The sequence below is a fragment of the Vicugna pacos genome, chromosome 3 (genome assembly GCF_048564905.1).
Source record: "Vicugna pacos chromosome 3, VicPac4, whole genome shotgun sequence".
Lineage (NCBI taxonomy): Eukaryota > Metazoa > Chordata > Mammalia > Artiodactyla > Camelidae > Vicugna > Vicugna pacos.
This window is the reverse complement of record NC_132989.1, coordinates 99840776-99863057: the sequence shown is the minus strand read 5'-3', so window position 1 is coordinate 99863057 and position 22282 is coordinate 99840776. Positions and strand designations below refer to the sequence as shown.

The 22282-nt window shown below is 33.3% G+C and overlaps 1 pseudogene; it reads right to left on the bottom strand.

Annotated features, from left to right (window-relative positions):
* The window catches only part of LOC102546017 (large ribosomal subunit protein eL8 pseudogene), a 78227-nt pseudogene that overhangs the window by 34113 nt on the left and 21832 nt on the right, over positions 1–22282 (bottom strand).

Below are 22282 nucleotides of genomic sequence, written 5' to 3'. Positions count from 1 at the left end.
ATATAGGAGGTCCTAGACCAATGTTATATAACATGATCATTTCCATGATTATGTTACTAATGATCATCATTCCCACCACCACATTCATCATCATCATCATCTTCACCAAGTACAACAGGTGGTTTCAGTCTCTGTATTTGCCTTTGGATACCAAGTAGCTCCACTGGATATATCACAGCTTGATAGGAAAAGAACAGAGGGAAACTTAATAGACAAATAATCCTTTCCTGTCATGTGGAGGCCAAATGGTATCATGTTTCATTACACCAATTTAATAGTAATTCAAAGAGAAGACTGTTAGGAGAGTGTTGAGTCATTTCTTGGCATATGGCAGTATTGAAGAGTCATTCCCATTCTCCCATTATTTGATTAGAATCATTGAGTAGGAATTTATGCCTAGCCTTTGGTCTGCATGTATTTGTGTATTATTAACATTAAAATAGTGGCATTTAACCCTGAAATTCAATGAACTATTTACCGTATAACTTTGAGTAATATTTCAATAATAAAGGAAGCTCACTTGTCTGTCTGTCCTCAGAAATGACAGGTTGATAACAGCACTGGATTGTCAATAGCTCTTAAGTTCTTTAAGCCATACATTTTCTTTTGGCAAAGTGAATGAGTGTACGTTAAAAATCTCATAAGGCTCCAACAGTTGGTGATTCAATATATTACAGAAAAATTACAGTATCTTAACATGAGCCATAAATATATGTATTGCTTTTTGATCATTCTGGATATCAATACTGTTTAGCACAATAAACATCAAAATAAAAATTAGAAAAAAACAAAACTACGCAAGCAGTAAGGGCTATTTTGAAGCTATATCTGTCTATAGTTTAAGGTGCTTACTCTCATGGACTTAGGGAAACTGAGTGTTTTCTCTAATTCCATAATAATAAACAAAAGATGACAGACCTGAGCTACTGTGATTCTGAATCCCACCTATAGCCAGAAAAGCAATATATAAGCTTGTGTACCATATATCTATCTTCCTTCAGAGACTACAGATACTAGGTTAATTAAAGTAAATATTATTCTATTCTTTATAAATGCTTAGTGTCCTGTTGAATCTTAATAAATATTAAATAATATTAGGAACCAATGGAGTGACAAAGTCATTTTCCTTTTATAGATACAGCTTTTTAGCTGAAGTAAAGAAATTTTACCTATAAAGGCCAAATGTTCTATAACTAGAGTATTCAGAACCCATAATCTTTAAGAGACCTCCATAGCAGTATCTACATTAGCATTTAAATGGAGCAATATTTTTTTGAAACCAGTACCTCTGTTGAAAAAATATGGTAGATTAACACAAAACAATCTGTTGAGCTATGATGTGACATTTTTCAATAAAATACATAAACTGCTTCCAAAAATTGCCCAGAATAGATTTAATCCATTTCTTTTATTTAATTTTAATTCCAACTAAACTTTCTATTTCTCACTCCAGGAAAATTCCTTCAAAGCTCTTCTTGATTAGAACTAATAAAACTGACATGCATATGTGCTTCTATGTAAGACTGCGTAAATATAGCTATAAATAAACCTATGCAGTCTTTAACTACAGTTTGTATTATGAGGAAGAAGAGTTGAAGATTAAAATTAGATTTGCTTTTGACAATGAGCTTCATGCTTTCTATGGAAAAATAAAGTGACTTCGTTTTTGTTCTTTTTAATTTTTTTTGTACAAATGTTATTCAAAACCCACTTCTTGTTAAATCCCCTTTCTAGCTGTTCTAGTTAGCTGGAATTGCATAAATAGAATTTGAGGTATAAGCCACGGTTTGGGTCACTTTTTGTGTACCACGTGTACTGTGAAGTACAAAAAGTTTCTTTATGGACTGAGCAAAGAGAGGAGAAAAAAAGGAACCTGCGTGTGCAAAAGAAAATGTGCCATCTTCCTTGGTCTTGCAACTTTGAATTTTCCTTACAGACTCTCTTCCTGTACCTAATGTAGTTTCTATTTCTTGAAATTCATGGATTTTGAATGCCAAATTTTCTAATACTATAATTTCTAGAGACTAAATAAATATGTAGGAAAATTAATAAGGCTAATTATTGACTTGATTTCTTTCAAATAAAATCATAAACTGTCCTAAGTAAAAAGCATATAAATATCTTAGGAGATCTATTATTGAAGGCATATAGTAATTTCAAAGCCATACTATCCAAATGGTGGGTTAAGACAATAGATTTGTCTCATGCTATTACCAGAGTTTATATTTGTCCAGAATGAGATTTATTCAGAATTGGTCGAGGTTGTCTGCTGGACATCAGATGAGAATTTTAAACTATGCTCAGATGATTTGGACACAAATAAAGAAGTAGGTTTAATTTTCATATTATCTTTGATATCATTTAGCTATCTAAATATCATTTAAAAGTTTATTTTTAATTAAGTGTTTTTGGAAAATACAAAGTGTTTCAATTCAAAGCACCATGGAGAATTTCAGCATAGGATTAAGATCTATTGTGATTCTATGTTCATAGTATCAGAACAGAGCTTAATTTCACCATTGCATTCTCCAAGATTATAACCTCAAATTAGGTATAAAAATGACTTGTTATTATTGTTGTGTTTAAAGCACCTAATAATCCTTATGCTTACTTCCTACTTCAAAGATGGGACTTCTGCTCAAGTCAGAAGAGTCTGTGCTAGGCAATCCATATAATTGAATGTCATCAAGTAATGATCGCTGGTCTGTTGCTTAGGAAGAAATTATTGCTGGTTCAGTAGATTACACATATTCATTTTTACTTTTCAACAAAGAAGAACATGTATTTTATAGGGTATCACGGTTATCTAAATGACTTAGATACAATACAAAAACATGTGATCAATGCAAATAAACTTAAAAATATTAAGAGTTCATCTGGTTTTTTGTTATTGTTAATATTGTGCCTAGATCCTTGCACATGTTAAAGCAATTAAACAAGAGGCCATTAGACTGAGGTGGCTCTGAGGCCTTGGCAGCCTACTTAATTATGCAAACCAAAACATAAGCCAGAGTCAATTCTGTAAATACGTTCATATCCCAGAAAACAAAATTTAAGAACAACCAATCACAAACAGAAGGCTGCACTTTCCCAAGCAAGGCAATCACTTAAGCTGCAGGTAATCAAACAGTGTCCTCCCTTTGCTTCTGGGTCTACACGATGAAAGCATTTCCCGTAACTCCTGTTAGCATGATGCTGCTAATCCCTTTGGATTTGTCACTGCAGGATTAGAGTTTATTTAATTAAGTAAACTCTTAAAGATTCTAATATGGCTCAGTTTATCTTTTAACACAAATAAATATTATAAGGGAGGAATTGGTTTGCGCCAAATTGTAGCTCTGGTTTTTCATAACCAATGCATTCAACACTGGGTGAAAAATATGCATACGGAGTAGGAAGAGCATATTTATCTCACCCAAAAGGCCAAACTAATGTTTTATTCAAATATAACTCTAGATAATTTGAACTCTGGCTAATAGCACTCAGGTAAGAAACGTATGTCTAACCAGTTCTGCTGTTTTCCAAATAAGGGCAGATAAATTCCAAGCTATAAAATCCCCTTTGCCACTGGAGTCAGAGAACATACTGATGATGTTACACAAAAAGCATGATTTTTTTTTTTGTCACTGTCTAAGGCAGGATTAATTGCAGTTTAGATTCAATCATGAAGTTATTACTCCAGCAATAAAGATTTGTATTAAAGATATCATTTTCATTTTGATGAAGGAGGCAGAGCATAGATGGAAAAATATGTTGATTTCAGATTTTAAAAGAGCAGAATTGCAGGGTCCTGGGAGAAGAAACATAAGCCATTCTGGTGTGGCAGATATAATTTTATTTTCCTCAAGCCAATTCATTTTTCCACCAGTCATACAAGAGGAATATATTACCAGTTACCGCTTGCTGCTAAGTGTGACTTTGTTTTGGCCACAGGAATACAATATTTTAAACCTGTTTTTGAAATGTCCTCTCTTGTCTTGCACAGTCTATTGGCCTCAGTCCTCTGGGATGAATTCAAAGAAGTGTGATATGACAAAAACCATACAACGGAAGAAGCCTGGCTGCTTGTATCATTATATAGATTCTGTGGATTTCAACAACCAGGTGAACCATACACTTTGCATGCCTTTCATTCTTTCCCTTTCCAAGTAGGAGTTTATTCCAATTATTTTTTCCCCTGTTATATTCTTGCATATTTAGGGTGTGCATGTATGTGTGTTGTGTGTGCATGAATATGTGCATGCACATACGTGCAATAATTTACCTATAATTATTCATAGGTCACTTTTCTGGAAAGAACTATCTGGAGTTGATGGGAAAAATGGTAGATAAACTGGAGATTCTGGATTTGATCTCTGGAGATTGGATGATGAAATTTTGTGTTGCCACTCTTGGGGCAAAAGTGAGATTATTCTGTGTACAAGAAGAGAGATGAAATGTAATATCTGCAAAAAGGAATGGAGGACATGCCCAAGAGAGTCGTTTGACCTTCATTAAACTATGAAATCAAATAGACATTGTTTAAAGGCACTGAGCTTTGGGGGGCCTTATTAGAGAAATTATCATGAATTGTCACTCTTAGCACACTAAAACATACTGATGACAGTATTTTAAAAATGGTGTTTAGAGCAAAATAACCGTTTCTGGAAAACGTACGACTGCAAGATATGCAATTATTGTAAACTTTGAATATTTAGAGACTTAGAATTTGCTGTACTTAGTAATATGGATACTAATTAAAGGGTATGGTCAGCCAAGAACATGATGATGTGGATATGAATAGTGTGAATTAGGACAAGAGGATCAGTAACAGAAGAGAAATTCAAAACAAAAGAGAACAGAGTGAAGAGTTTTAAAATGTCATAGTTAAGAGGAAATTTTAAAAAATAGTATTTGAAACCCCATAGCCTATCATTCAGATTTTTGTGCATATGTGATTGATCTATTCTTAGGGTATTCATCTCAGTCTTACCACTGCCCTAGGTTAAATTTATTTTGCCTTAATTTATAGAATATATGTATATACTGTATTTCACACAGTATATATATAGTATTCCACAGTACGATTCCCATTATTTTGTAGCTTAACATTTTCACTAACTTCATCATTAAGAAGCATTTCTAATATTATTGATTGTTATTTGGTAGACCACACTTGACATCTGCAGTAGGGATAATACTGCCAAATTGGACAAACCAGTTGAAAACATTTTGTGCATCATCTAGCCTAAGAAAGATTACTGTTCACTGTGCATTACACTCTAGGAAGTTTAAAAATTATTAAGAGAAATAATATAATGTCACTGGTGTAGCATCATGCTGATCACCACAATTCCATCTGTTATCATTATTTTAAAAAGTGTTATGGGAATAACACTTGATCTGGTACTCTTTAGAATTAAGTATAGTCACAGATATAAATCATTTTCTTAAATGTACATTTATCAATTTTTTGCTTTGCATTGTTCATTTCAGTAAAACACCAAGAATGTCCAAGCAATCCTAAAATAAATAGTTTGTTTCTGTATAATATGCTCATCCACAGGAAATAAAACACAGACACAAACAAAATTGTATACTCCTTCTGCTCTTTTTTCTAGCAGCATCAGTTGTTCTGATAATGATCAGCTCTATTTTTCTCCATGATAATAACATCCTTTGACGGTGTCTCATCCACAAACTCATGTTATTATCCAGGCTGCATGCTGTAAATATGTTTCTTTGGAGCATTTGGAATACCCTGGTTTTACTGTCTAAGAAAAGACACAATAGCAGAACATATGAAGCCACACACAATATGGGAACTGAGGTCAGTATCTTTGGGCTGAGATGTCAATGGAAAGCAGGAAGCTATTTCAGGCTTCTGTTCCTTCCATCTCTATAAGCAAGCCATTCCTTAGAGTCATGAATTTTTGCTTTGTTTCTACATGTTTGGGGTGGGAATAGAGTAGGGTTAGTTCATTGTAATTATCTTTAGAGGACAAGTAAAAGGAAAAATTAAGTTAAATATTAAAGTAATTAACGAAAAAATCAATGCTTTCAATTCTGAGATCATTCTTTCTATGCAATTTAAACAGTTGATAGACAAAATTGCCTAACTAAAATGCAGCTTTGGATATTTTGGTTCCTCACTTGACTCACAGTGACCAAATCTGCATTATGTGGAGCCAGGGAATTTGTGCCCACCACCATAATCTGTGAAGTATAAAATTGAGACATGCTTTTAATTTGTATGTTACTCCTCATTCCTTATCATTTTGTCTTTTATGCATGGGAGTCAAATGCTCAATGGGGGAAAAACTTCAATGATGTCAAAGTTTTTACCAATTATTCAAATATTATATTGGTTTTAAGAGTGGTTTTACTAGAAGACATTCCTGAACTTCTTCAAGAAATAGAGGTTTTCAAAATTTAAAACTTGGAATATAAAAGCATAATTTTATTGTAAGATTTGTTTTTTCAACTAGCCTAAGGGTTAGAAGAAAATGGATAAACATATTTCTGACTGTTGGTGATTTAATGTACCATCTGGTTGAAGGAAAAAATATTCACAGCATTTTAAAGCCCATTAAACACAAGAGTTTCTTTTTTTGAAAATTCTGTTTAATAGTTGCTATACAAATATCTTTCAATATAATTCACATAAAGTAAGTTCCATGAGGGTAGGGGCAGGATCTTTTGTGGCTCACTGTCAATTTCCAACGAAGAAATTAATGGTACAAAGTAGACATCCAATAAGCAAATGCTAGTTAAATTTTAACTGGTTGGATGGATAACATGAAAGAGCAATGGGCCCAGATTTTTATAAATTCAGAATTGTATGCTATCTCTTCACAAACTTGTCATATAAAACACACCTTCTCTGGCCATCAATCTTTTTACTTATGAATGAGGGATTCCACTGTTCAATTTCTATGGTAGTTTTTGCTCCAAAGAAGTTCTGACTAGAAAGATTTCTAATTTCAACAATATGTGGTTGACAAAGATAGGAGCCCCTGTGCTTGATTCAGAGCCACCAGCTCCCACGTTGTTGAGACAGTCTTCCTCTCCTTTTCTTGCTCTAATCCCTGTCAGTGAACGTGTATGTGTGGAATCAGCAGACTTTAACAGGCTCATCTCCTCCACAGACGCCGAAGAGGAAGTTGGACTGATGATTTTCTCTCTCCCGGAATCTTGAGGGGAGTTATTAAAATAGCACTTGTGTTGAAGAGGGAAACTTTTTTCAACTTAGGCAAACTAAGCAAATGGAACAGAAGTGAAAAAGGGTACTTTAGGGATATGAGCCAAAAACAAATATTATGTAGGCTTCTTGAACATAAAGTGCATTTTTTGCCTCAGGATAAGGAGCACATTCTTTCAAATAAGATGAAGTTTACTGATCCATAGTTCAGACCATGTTAAATTTTTTTTTTGATGAAGAAAGTTTACATAACCTACTCTTATTACAACCTAAATTCATGTTCCTTATGCCATTGCACTTAAATGAAATGATATTTAGTTATTAAGATGTAACTCATGCTAGCGTGATTAGTTTTACTGCACTGTACATGTTGGAAGCATGGAAGTTATGTTTAAAAAGAATACTATTTTAAAGTTTATTCTCTTCCTTTGGTTGATGTTTACACACAGGATGATATTCCAAAAACGTAAGAGTCCACACACTTTGAAACTAAATGCTTACGATAATTAACATTTGCTTTTTCTTTATATGCATTACAATAGCTGATTTTTAAATTCTGACAAATAAAATGAAAATTTACTATGAATGAACCCCTGTCCCAGTCTCCCTTTGCTGATGCTTCCTTTATTTAATCTCTTGATGACTTGAATATTTTCATCACAAAACATAATAGGTTCATTTAGGGAAAACAGATTTATGGGGTCAAGATAATGTGCATTTCATACAAGCTGAAAACTGAACAATGTATCTTTCTCTGATTTTCATTTAATAATCGTCAAAATGATTAAACAAGTAAACAACAAAAACACCATTTTTAAAGTCTATTTTATTTAAAAATTCTAATATTAAATTTATCTCTTAAAGATTTTTTAAAATTTCTTGGACCCTCCCACATTCTATTTGGCTTATTAGGAATATTTTGGCTTTATCCTTTTAGACTTCTTTTGTCAAGTAAGGCTGTAATTCTGCATTAGGAGACTAGAATCTTAAATTATAATCTCAGTTCTACCAAGCGATATTTGTCTTAATATTTGCTTTCATCTTTTTATTATAAAATTATGGGTTGCAACTACTTCTCTAAGACTCTTTTTGATCTCTAATTAACAAAAAGAAAGCAAATTACATTTTGTGGATTTACTGTGCTTCAGATCCTTTGCTAAGACAGGAGAGACGTAGGACAAAGAGTAAACAATCTTTTCTCTGAAATGGTCTATTGGAATAAGTTTGGAAGGATATACATTGAATGTGGATTGAACATGGGGATAGGAGAATCGTCACCCATCTCCAGATGTCAACTGATTTTGGAGAGCTACCTTGAGGAAGAAATACATTTCCTAGGAGTCTTTTTATACCCTCCTATTCTTTAATTGCTTCTCTTTTTACTACAGTTACTCTCTTCCTCATCTATTGTGATCTAGCAAACTCCTTCCCACTCCTCCCCACCACAATTACCTGAACCCACCAAGCTTATTTATGCCTTTGGACCTTTTTATTTGCTCTCCTATGTAAGTGGCTTGCTCTTCTGCTGACTCTTTTTAAAATGACATATTAACTTTTTAAAATCAAAGTAATATATGTACCTAATTTATAAATGTAAATGTATTAAAATGATTATAATAAAGAAAACAAAGGCTTGCTTTCAGAAGTAACCTAGTTCAACTTTATGCTTCTTTTGGATTAAATCTATGCATAATACCATAAAGAACTGAGTTAAAGAAATAATTCCACTTTATAAAGTCAACAAGCAGAGAAAGAATGAGAAAAATAGAATTTCCAGTAAGAGATTTAGCTCTTATAAAGCCTTCCTCTTCTTTTTGAGTCAAAGAATTCTGGGGATTTTTAGTGCTGGCAGGGTTTAGGGTTTCACTTAACTCTCTTTGGTGAAAGCCATGGTCTTGAAACTGAGTCGTTTATCTTCATTTAGTCAGAAAAATATGTAATTACCAATACCAGATAGAGGACTCTTAGAGAGGCAACCTGGAACCTAAGAATCTTGGTTCACCTCGGTGATTTTAATTAGCAATAAAACCACACAAAGAACTTATTTTTTACTTAGAAAATTAACTCAATCATTCTTTAATCAAGTAATGAGTTATATTCATTTAGCTATCATACCCTAAATTGACTCAAGAATGTATTTTAATAACTGTTTTCTAAACACTGGGAAACTGATTCTTCCAGGTAACTTCAAATTATTAATCTAAGTATAAATTATACCTACTAAATATAATTTATAGAAAAATTCACAAAGATCTCTCTCCGTTTTTATTTTTTGGGAGGAGAGGTAATTATATTTATTTATTTATTTTTTAATGGAGGTACTGGGGATTGAACCCAGGGCCTCCTGCATGCTAAGCATGCACTCTACGACTGAGCTATACCCTCCCTCACATCTCTCCCTTTTTAAAGCAACAGTACTGTTTTGTATTATTTATTTTCCCATATTGTTGCATTGTTTATCATTATTTCATTAATATATAGTACATTTTACTAGTCTATCACTTTCCATAATAACAATCTTTGTCTAGCCAAGTAGATTGCAAATTCCTTGAGATTACTGAAAAGTTCAATTTTCTTTCCCCATAGAGTAATTTACTGAAAGTTTATATCACAATAGATGGTTTTATGTATAGAATAAAAAGAGTTCATAAAGGAAAATACACTTGGTTATTTTGAGTAGTTTACTCAAACTCATTCTTCATAATTACTGAAACACATTAAAATACTAATAATTTGCACCACTAATCATTTCATGCATATTAACAGCAAATGTATTCATTTTCCCCTAGAGTAGAGCCCTTCCTTCTTCAATAGGTGAGGTGTGGTAAGTGAACTCCAGCTGGAATCGTACTTGAAAAAGCCACACCACTCCACTATTAGCAAAAAAAAAAAAAAAATCTGCTTAGTTCTGACACCAAGACCCTTCCAGTAATCTAAAATATGATGTCTCATGCAAGTTACTGTTTAACAATCACAAAGAAGGTTAAGTAGCAAAAAGAAGATGAGTGTTTTTGGACACCAGCAGTATATCATCAGCAATATATTCTGACAAATAAAAGTCATTAGTTTGCCAAAAATTTTAATGAAATCATGATTAATAAATGCATCTCAAAGGTCTACATCAAAGTCAAGGCATTTGGGTGATAAATGTAAACATGCAAACCCTGCTTTCCCAAAAGCTGTGTGTTTCACTTACACAGCTCCACTGATTGATCTATCCATTATTCTAATACATAATTTATCACATCAAGGGGGACAATTCATTATGTGCATAGTATAACCAGGGAGTTCTAAACACCGAAACCTTTACGAGACTTAACAGGTTGCCTAGGTACTGAAATTCTTTTTTTTTTCATTATAAAGCAGAGACGTGAAAACATTAACAAAGATAGCATTTACCAAAACAAAACAAAATCTCACATCTTATAATTTTAATTTCCTTGAGAGCATTTTGACACATTCTTTCCTCAGGTAACATTTCTATCGCCCTCACTGTTTTCATTTCTTATGAGGGGTCCATCTGTTGTTAAACTTAAATCAGTAAGAAATGGGATGGTGTCCCAATCCCTGTCAAATAAGAATTCTGTGCCTGTATTGCTTAAACCATAAACAGCAGTATGTACCATTACTTCAAAGCTCATTGAATTAAATTATAGATTATGGCATTCCTCTCTCTATTTAAAACATGAGACACTGAATAGTATAGTATATTTGGTGTCAAATCATTCATTCTCTGATGCAGTCATCTGCAAGACTCAAATCCACTGCTATATTTTGATGTAATCTAGAACTCAGTAAGTGAATTGAACACATCCCATGAATATCTTATTAGAAAAAATACATGCTTTTGTAGAAGATAAAAACCGTGGTGATAGATGGGATGTTCCTCTGAGTTTTTGAAGTGTACTTGATTTTTAGAAAACTAAGAATTGAATATAACCTTCAGATAAACAGAGAAGGCAACACTACAGAAACATCTTTACATTTTTAGACATAAAGTGAGACCAGATGACTGAGCATACTGATTAGTTGATAGTACCAAATTTTATGCCTCCACAGCTCACAGTCACTTAACTGCACTTTATTCCTTCTCATCAGCAGAATAATAAAAAAGCCAACATTTAAAATTGTGTGTGTGTGTGTTTTTTTATTAGTGGAAATGCACTTAGGATTTTCCAATTCTGAATTGCAAATGTAAAGCTGTATTTTAAAGTTAAATGAAACTTTCAGTTTGATCTACAGAAATGAAGTACCCATTTAAAGGATTCAAGTGTTTGACAGTGTTTTCTTAAGGGTATTATAAATATTAAGTAATTTGAAATGGAATATATTTATTTGAGGACAGGGTCTAACTTAGGTAAGTAAGGAAAGCTGTCAGAAATTACACCAGGAGACATAACTTTGCAAAAACAAAATTGTGTTTTTTATCTTTGAGTGGCACTATAATCAAAAGACAATAATCAAGAAATAGTCACAATATTAGTTAAATACATTCATTTTCTTCTCCTAAAATAGTTTCGTATTCTGCTCCCAAAATTGAACAACATTGATTCTGCTTTCAGTAAATTGTGGTTATTTTGACACAGAACAAAATACAGAATCAAACATTTTAGATGCTTCTAAAACTGATTTACAAACCCTATCTTAACCCCCAAAATTGGAATTTAGTTTGGTTAAGTAATTGCTATTATAACTGCATTACTTTACATTTCAAATAGATCATTTAACTCATTATTTGGCTAAGTATCATCAATATGGTGAAATAAAATTCAAAATATTTCAAAAAATTTAATTTAGTGTACTTTATTTGCATCTATGGGTGGTATTTATTTAGCTTTTCAGTTCAAATGAGCGTCTTTCCTGCTTTCTTGGCTCAGCCACCTGGGCCTTCTTTCTGGCCTGTAGCACCAGAGCACTTGTGCTTCTCAGAGGAGCTTATCTGATCCCTCACATAGGTATTTGCTGGCTGTGCCTCTAAACGATTATGTAAACCATTTCAAGACATGAGAGAAAAGGACTTGTCCCTCCTGCAGCTTTGTTCATAATATTATGGACTGATTATGTCTCCCTCAAAATTTATATGTTGAAACTCTAATCCCAATGTGATAGTATTTGGAGGTGGGGGCCTTTAGAAGATAGTTAGATCATGAGGGTGGAACCCTCATGAGTGGGATTATAATGAGAGGCCAAAGAGCTAGCTATGTTTTCTGCTGAAGACACAGCAGTAAGATGGTTATCTGCAACCAGGAAGAGAGTTCTCACCAGACACAGAATCTGCCTGCACTTTGATCTTGGAATGCCTGGCCCCCAGAACTGTAAGAAACAAATTTCTGTTGTTGGTAAGTTTATGGTATTTTATTATAGCAGCACAAGCTAAATCAATATTTGTTGAATTGTAAATAAGAACACAGTCAATTTGCTATCACCAGAATTTGTTTTTAGGAGTATCCTAATTAAAAAAACATATATTTGCCTGTTTTTAATCAACAAATGCTTTCAATTTCATGCAATCACATTATTTATGTGATAAAACATTTGTGAATGGATTAAAGACATTTATGTCATCAAAGGTGGTGTGGTAGAGTGGGAAAGGTGCACCTAGGAGTCAAGAACCAAAGTTAAAGTCTTGTCTTGCTCTCTGAACAGCCTTGAGCAATGACCTACTCTCTCTAAACTACAATGTCCAATAAAGTGAGAGGTTAATTTTATCATCTCATCTCTAAGATAACTTATAAAATGGCTGATGTATAGGAAAAAGATGGCTAACAACTTCAAGTGACATAAAGTAATGGATCTGTATCCAAAATTCACAGAATATTCATCTTTACTTTCTAAAAGAACTAAAATAACCATTATAAAAATAAACAGAACAAACTAAAGACTAGAAATAGTTCCTTCTCTATACTTACTGTACTAGCAATAACCAGAAAGAAAAAGGAGGACATTTGATAAGAGAATCTTATTGATTTTTCCCTCAATTATGTTAGGCAGATTCTGTTCATCCACTCTCTTAAATGGATATGAATACGAATTCCCAGAGGTATTTTTAACAAGATTTCAGGGAAAGGTTTCCATATCACTGCACTAACAGGATTTGCATGTAGTTGACAGTTGCAGCACATAAATTAAATAAAATTTTATTGATGTGTTAAAAACATACCATTTACACAAAATATAGCAAAGTTAATGTTTATTTTAGATGAAACAGAAAACAGAAAATAAGAAACATTTGCCCTGAACCAAATGTTAGTATTTGCTAGCAAAACACTGTGTGTTTATTTGGTTTTGTTTTATTTTTGTATGTGTTCTTTGCAACAGTAACAAACAAATTAATTAAATATGAAACTTCAGTCATTATGAAATAGTGTTCCTATATGTCCCTAAAATAAATTACCTGTATGGGTAAAGTTAAAGCAGGGAACTAAACAGACTATGACAAGACCTGAATACTAGCTCCTAGTTCGTTATTAATTAATAGTATTTCTTACGTGAATTGCATACTCTCTTTCTTCACTACTGGGTTCCTTACTGTTAAAAATGAGGTTTTCAAAGGCCTCTGTCAACTATAAAATTCTATAGTACAATCATAATTTAAAACTGAACAGAATTATACTGCCAAGGAAGAATAATTTACATAGGAAATAGCTTAGCACAGGGAGCATCTTGTTCACAAAATGTTCATGCATTTGTTGCCATCTCCCATTTGCTTTTCAGCAATTTAGTCAAACATGATTCATGCACTTATCTAAAATGTTATGATCAGCACATTTTATAAGCAAAACAAAACAACAGTAACACCCAGAAACATTCTTCAATGAATTGCTCATAAAAGCAAATCTAAGTCCACATTTCTGATAGACCAATGGTATCATATACTTCTTAACACTGAAGGAAGCACTTTCATAAAATCAGCTTAATAAGCTTTCAGATTGCTAAGGAAATTTCTTCAGTTAATCCCAGGAAGAGCATATGGCTACAGGCCAACAGAAAATACATTTCCAAAAAATAGGGGGGGAAAGTCTGTCTTGGTATTGACAATTGTTATGCTATAAAATCAAAGGATAGCTTTCAACACATCAAGAACTGAGGATGAGATGGTAAAAGTTAAGCTTTGCCATGAAGTAGCACTCACAGGAATCAGTGATAGAAGCTGAGGGTATGTTGTTAATAACTTTTATCACACTTTTAGATTGCTCTGCAAAATATGCAGCTAATGCAGTTGGGAGAGAGTGATAACACAGAGAGTCAACAGTTCCAGCCAGAATGCCAAGGACCAGATATAGGTAGAGATGAGTTGGTAAGAAATGTGGCTCATGTGAATTTTCAATTGCACAAGACACATCTCTTTGCTGTCAAAGCAATGACATGGACAACTGTATATCCACATATTTTACATTCAAATAAAACCAATTTTGTCATCTGCATTGGTGGTTTCCTAAACACAGTGGTACATCCTCTAACCTGAAGTTTAGAAAGATGATACAATGACCACTATACTTACTTGAACATCGATCAGAAGGCATTTATAATCTTTTCTTGTTAAGTCTATACATAATAGATATATCATTGAAATTTTTGCATTACTTCAGTGGAAAGTCTTTGATTTTTGCTTAAAAATTAAGGATGACTTGCTCAATGTACAAAGGAACAGGAAAGGTTATAGTATTGATTTTATCTGTAGTGAAAATTTGTTTATCAATTATCTTAAGGCTAAATTAGAGAAGGAAATGGAAATGCTAAAAAGTAAAACAATGGATTAATTACAATATAAAACAACATATCCACTCCTTAAGAGCAACACCACGGAAAAGTTCATTAAAAAGATAAACATTCCTTTTCAATTATCTCCATTGTGCCCTACTTGTCAATCATTGACAAAAAGGAGTATATATATGTGATAATCGTTACTACATTGACATTTTCTGAGTCACATTTAGAATTTGCCCTACATAATCACAGTAAGTTTAAGAATAACTACCAAGTTCACTTTTTATATGATTATTTGCCCATTACTTCCATGTACTATACTTAAGTTGTGGAACTTTCATACTTGCAAGACAAATCTTTTCTGTTTTAAAAAAAGCATAAGGAAAAGGTTTCAAAAGTGTAGCCACAACAGGGGCTATTGCAATATTTATGCTGAAGATGTACGGAGGAATGCCTAACAGAGCTTAAATTCACCTTATTTCAGTATTGATCATTTTTGACAGTGTTTTGAATGTTGTATCTTGTTGCTTTAGAATTACATAATTGGGAGCCACAATGATAGTTTATGATAAAGGGATCTAGAAGGATGTAAGAACAATAACTTATTTGCAAGTATGTAGTGATTGGTAAATGTTCTTAAATACATTATTTCCTTTATTTACTACCAAAATAATGTAAGGTAATAAGATAGGTCTTGATCATTTCCATTTCACAGATTAGGAATTTCTTGCTTTGCGGGATTGTAATCCCAAAATCTAAAGTCTGTTAATTAGGAAAGACAATCATTTATTCCTGTGGTTCTCTTCATTCCTTCACCACTCCCCACACCCATTAGCACAAAAAGATCATCCGGAACGCTCTGCATATAGAAAAAGCTCAGGGCCTATCCTAGACTAATTAAATCAGGATCTCTAGGGACTATGACTTACTTAAAGCTGTAAAGGTGATTCTTATATTAATAACAAGGTCAAGAACCACTGCTCCATATCAAGTATTCTGACTCTAAATGTAGTTTTCTTTCTATTGTCCACACAAAGGCTTTGACAAACAACATCTGAATGTAAAATAGCCTAACTAGAACAAATAACCAAAATTCAACATAGGATAACATAATGGTTAACATCAGAAATTTTAGAGCTAGGCAGTCTGGATATGAACCTACAGAATGAGAGAAAATATTTGTAAACCATATATTGGACAAAGGGTTAATGTCTAAAATAAATAAAGAACTCATACAGATCTATAACAAGAGAACAATTTTAAAAATGGGCTGAGGAACTAAAAAAGACACCCAAATAGCCAAGAGGTAAATGAAAAGATGTCTAACATCACTAATCATAAGGGCATTGTAAATCAAAACCATAATGAGACATCACCTCACACATGTCAGAATGGCTATCTCAAAACGATGAGAGATTAACAAGCGTTGGCAAGAAAGTAGAGAGAAGGAAACCCTCCTACATTGTTGGTGAGAACATAAATTGGTTCAGCCATTATGGAAAACAATATGAGGTTTCTCAAAAAATTAAAAAGGGAACTACTGTATAACCCAGTAACCCCACTTTAGGTACATGCCCAAAAGAAATGAAATTAGGATATCGAAGAGATAAATGTACACCTGTGTTTACTACAGCATTACTCACAATAGCCAAGACAAGGAAATAACCTAAATGTCCACCAATAGATGAATGGATAAAGAAGATGTACTTTATGTATATTGGAATATTATTCAGTCATCAGAAAGAAGGAAATCCTGCCATTTGGGACAACATGGACATTATGCTAAGTGAATAAGCCAAACAGATAAAGACAAATACTGAATGATACCACTTATATGAGGAAACTAAAAAAAAAAAAAAGGCATCAAACTCACAGAAAAAGAGATTAGAAAAGTATCTGGTGGCTGTCAGGGACTGAGGGGTAGAGGAAACATGGAGAGGCTGGTAAAAAGATACAAATTTGTAGCTATAAAATAAGTTCTGAAGGTCTAATGTATAACATGGTGACTATAGTTGTGAAGACTGTATTGTGTAATTGAAATTTGCTGAAAGTAGAACTTAAATATTCTCACCAAATATGCATATATGTGTGTGTGGTTATAGACATGTTAATTAACTAAATAGAAGGAATCCTTTCACAATGTCTATGTATATCAAATCATCATCATGTATACTTTATAAATATCTTACAACTCCATTTTTTCAGTTATACCTTAATAATGCTGAAAACATTAATACTTATAAAGCAAACAAACAAAAAAAAAACAAAACAAAGGATGAAGCTAATATATTCAGGGCTCCTTGTAAAACATTCAGGTTCCGATTTTTCTTTTCACTTTCAAATTTCATTAACCAGTAAGATCACAACTCCTCATTATTACATTTTAGGCTTTTACAAAATTGTCCAGGTATTTTAAGTAGTCACAATTTATGATAAAATTAGTTTTAGAACCAAAGTAAAATCAGTCATGTTCAAGTACAGAGATATTCTAAGTCTTCTGCAAAAGAGTGTAATAAAATTCCCCAAATTAAAAATACTTATATAATTTAAATTAAAAATTAATAATTGGGATAAGCTATCTATTAGATCTGGCTAATGGCAGGATAAATGACTTAGTAGATAATACTGAGCAACTCCACCAGGGTTCTATACCAGCATCAAATATGTATGTGTATGCAGTGTGTGTATGAAAGAATAACAAGAATATAGGAGCACAGATAACAGGACTTGGTAGTTATCTAATAGGAATTCCAGAAACAAGATAATGAGGAAATACAGCAGCAACATTTGAAAACAGTATTGCTTAAAATTTTCCAGAATCAAAGAAAAGCACAAGTTTTCATATTTGAAATAAACTCTAAGTTAGTGAGCAGAATAAATGAAAAGCAATTCTTGTCTACAGAAATCCTAATGAAATTTTGTAATACTAGAAATAAAGATTAAAAAATATACTATGCTACCAATGAATGACTACTAACTTTTCTGAAGAAACAAGGTCAGAAGATCATTAAGTGATAATTTTTAGTATAGAAGAAAATGATGGTTAGTCCAGCATTTTATACCAGAAAGTTTACCTTTCATGAATAGTGGCAAAATGACACCTGTAGATATACAAAATCGGAAACCTTCAAAATACATGCTGTCTCACTGAAAGAACTATAAACAAGTGTACTTCAGCTAGTAGAAAGGTAAACCCAGAGGAAAACCACATGAAACAGTTTAAAAAATAACAAATGTATATGTACATTACATGAAACATTTGTAAGATACAGAAAAACTTAACAAAAATATACTTCCAACCATGATGTTCCTCTTTAGCTACATACAGAAGAGGATAACGCTGTGTATGCAGCAGGTGGTATAGGTTTTGGTGAGAAAGAAAAAGGTGTTCAGATGATTAATAAATTTAGAAAGGTAGAGATAAAGCATGTTTCAGTAACGGCAATAAGAATAGTAAAGAGACAATGTATTTGGTAATTGTTATAGTTAAATCTACAATATTTAACAATAAAAAGGCATACTAATATTAATGATACTAGTATTTGTTTAAGATCCACTTAATTTGCTAAATAAACTATTACATTAAAACACCATTATTTTCCAATCCTTTTTCCCCTTTATTTGCAATAGATTTCAGTATCAGTATATTTCCATGTCCTACATTTCTATTTCAATACATCTTGTAGGGACAAAATATAATTTTTGTTAAAAGAAGCTTATTACTAAGGGAGTGGAGGGTGGGAAGGGATAGATGGGATTTCAAAATTGTAGAATAGATAAACAAGATTATACTGTATAGCACAGGGAAATATACACAAGATCTTATGGAAGCTCACAGAGAAAATAATGTGACAATGAATATGTATATGTTCATGTATAACTGAAAAGTTGTGCTCTACACTGGAATTTGACACAACATCGTAAAATGATTATAAATCAAATGTTTAAAAAAAAGAAACAAACAAACAAACAAAAAAGAAACTTATTACTGAAATGTGATAAAGAAATATAACTCTTCTATATGTTACGGAAATGTGATGGTAAAACAAACAAAGTTTGTTATTTTAAGCATTTCTTTCCAAATGGAAGTCTTTCAGTTCTAAAAAGTATTTGTTTTACTCTTAGGCAGTTGTACACCCTGTGAAGAATGAATGCTTTGAGAATGTAACCTTTCTTGGGCCTCTATTTTAATCATACACTTGCCTAATCTTCATTTTATTCCTTAGAGGCACTAGTCATCCTTAAAAAATGCCTTATTGTAATTTTAAAAAATACATTGGGTTTGATGTGTTGATTTTGCAGATATTTTTGTTGGGAGTATTGTACTCAAGCATAATGTAAGTGGAGTACATTGTGAGTATATTTATATTATGAACACTGTAAATGAACAGAGGTCACAGAATTGCAGCCTACAGGTTTTGCAGACATCCCACACATCTGTGATAGCTTCATTAATGCCTAAAGCCATTATATACATATACTTAAAACTCCCAAGGCTTTTGATCATTCATATAAAATATGATTGATTAGCTACTAAGGAAATGAGTTTAAAAATATTTTCCTGAGGAAGGCAGAGGAAGGAAGTTGTGCATTTTTCAACTATCAAAATATCTGCAGACAAAAATATTCAAGGAGAGGCAGGCTGGAGTACAACAAAAGAACCAATGTTACCCATGACATTGATTTTTTTTCACGTATATAGAAATATTTGACCTCTACCCCCATTCTCAATATTTCTATGTATAGTTGGATCACATATTCATGCCTCCAAAGGTAAAACAGTTGGTAGGAGTGGCTGGCAGAGTTAGCATCACTCTATAAATTAATCCCTATAAAGCATCACAATGCCTGAGTTGAGTGCTTAGCCCCCTTACAAGAGGATTTATAAAGACAGTAGTTTACGTGTGTGTGTGTGTGTGTGTGTGTGTGTGTGTGTGTGTGTGTGTATGCGCGCGCGCGCGCTGCAGGGTAAGAGGAGGGTGGATGGGAGAAAGAGGGATCTAGAGAGGAATGTGAACTTGAGAGCCTGAGAGAGAGAGAGCAAGAGCAGGGGTTGGGGCGTGTCATTTGTTAGAGTATAATAGTACCGTTTGCTTTAGGTCCTGTTTGAAGACTTTCTCCAAATGCAGGTTATTTGCTTCCTAACTCAGTGAGCTCAAGTTCACCAAATCACCGACTCTTTGACTGAAACTTCTGCTATAGGAATATTCCTCTGGGGCTCAGGAAATCTCACAGCACTCATTTATCACACTGTGTTTTCCACTTATTTCTTGGTATATGTATTAGTTTCCTGTTGCCACTGTAACAAATTACCATAGGTCTAGTGCCTTAAAACAGCACAAATTTATTCTCTTACAGTTCTAGAAATGAGAAGTTTAGAATCATTGACACTGGGCTGTAGTCGAGGTGTCAGCAGGGCTGGTTTCTTCTGGAATCTAGGGGAAAACTGATTTCCTTGTTTTTGTCAGCTTTTAGTGGCCTCTATTCATTGGCTTATGGTCATTTTCTCTGAATATCACTCCAATTTCTGTTTCCATCATCACATTGCCTTCTCTTTTCCTGTGTCCTGCATCTCCCACCTCCCTCTTACAAGGACTTCTGTGATTAACGTCACCCTCCTGGCTAACCCAGAATACTCTCCCCATCTCAAGATCCTTAACTTAACCATACTTGCAAATTCTCTTTTACCATGTAAGGTAATATAGTAGGATGTGGACATTTTGGGAGACTATAATTTAGGATACTGTAGTATATAAAATCAGTTAAGAAAGTAGGCTTTCCATCCTTGTAGACAGAAGATCCATCATAAAACAAGAACTTATTCTGAACTTAGAATACACTAAAAAGGGCTCTAACATCAAGACATGTGTTTTGTACTTATATAATACTAGAGTTTACAAATATCTTTCATATCAGTCATCTAATTTAATTGTCATAACATACCTATATAGGATAAGTTGTTTCACATTTTGCAAACGAATATTCAATTCAGAGAAGTTAATGACTTGACCAATTAGGCATTTTTTATGTCATTGAACTGATTGATTTCACCTTTTTTATATAAAGAGCTTAGAGTTGTCTGCCCTGCCCTTATGTTAAGAAAAAATTCTGGGCAAACTGAAAATCAATGACCTTTCTTGGACCTATCAGAGGACTAAGGTCAGAGAACAAACTGCTGTCCTGAAATTTGGAGAACAGGTGCATCCAGACATACAGCAACTTAGATATGCTGCCTGGAGCAGACGCCACTGGAGCCATAAACTAGGGGGAACACTTAAATGGTAACTGTGATGAATTTCTGCAAGGTAAGTGTGGACAAGGATGAAAGGGAAACTGGAGGGAGTTACAGTTTTAGAAGGGCCCACAGCTTCCTGGGCTTCCCCTCCAGGAACCCCACCCCATTCTCACAGTAAGGATTAGAGAAAGATCCCTTCATAGCTCTGACAAAGAGAGCAAAGAGTATCGTTATGAAATATTTCCATGTCATTCTCCACATCAAAAGTTTACTCTTGAGCAGAAAAGACTTTGTCAGGGCCTTAGCTAGCTGGGAGACAGGGAGTTTCATTCCACTCCATTATCCTCAAGCTCTTCTGTCCCACCTAACAGGAAGAAAGGGAAAACAAAACAGCCAACACAGCTTCATGTAAACAGAATGGGAACGTTTTAGTTAGGAAAGGGAAAAGGAACCGTGAATAAAAAGCTACACTACTGTAGAAACCCTTGTGAAGGTTACAGGCCTGAGATCCAGGTCCATGAAAAGACAGATTTATTCAGAAGATTATGGAAGTCTGTCATCCACTCATACTTTTATCAACACCAGCAAAATTTCAGTGTAATAATGGAAGATTACAGATACATACTATTTCTGCATAGGAATACTTAGGGAGGTCCAAATGGGAAGAAAGACAAAATTAAGGACACCAGGAAAATGTGAAGCCTCAAGGAACTATAACTATAACCCAATATATACAGTCCAACTCCTTGTCAAATTAAAACCCTGATGCTACAAATTTAAAATAATAGAAATCATACAAATTAAGTGCTTAGATAACAATGAAACTGAACTAGAAATCAATATATGGGAGATAAACGGAAACACAAATATCTGCAGATTAAATGGCACACTTTTAAATAAATACATGTATTAGAAAGGAAGAAATATATAAAAACAACAATTTAAGTTCAGCATTAGAAATCTTGAGAAAGAAGAGCAAATTAAGCCTAAACCAAGAATTAAAAAACAAAACAATAAAATTAGAACAGACCTCTACAAAACTGAGAAAAAAAAAACAGAGAAATTTAAGAAACCAAAAGCTTATTTTTAGTAAAACATCAATAGAACAGAAATTATGAATTACAAATATCAGAAGTAAAAAATGGTTTATCACTACTAAT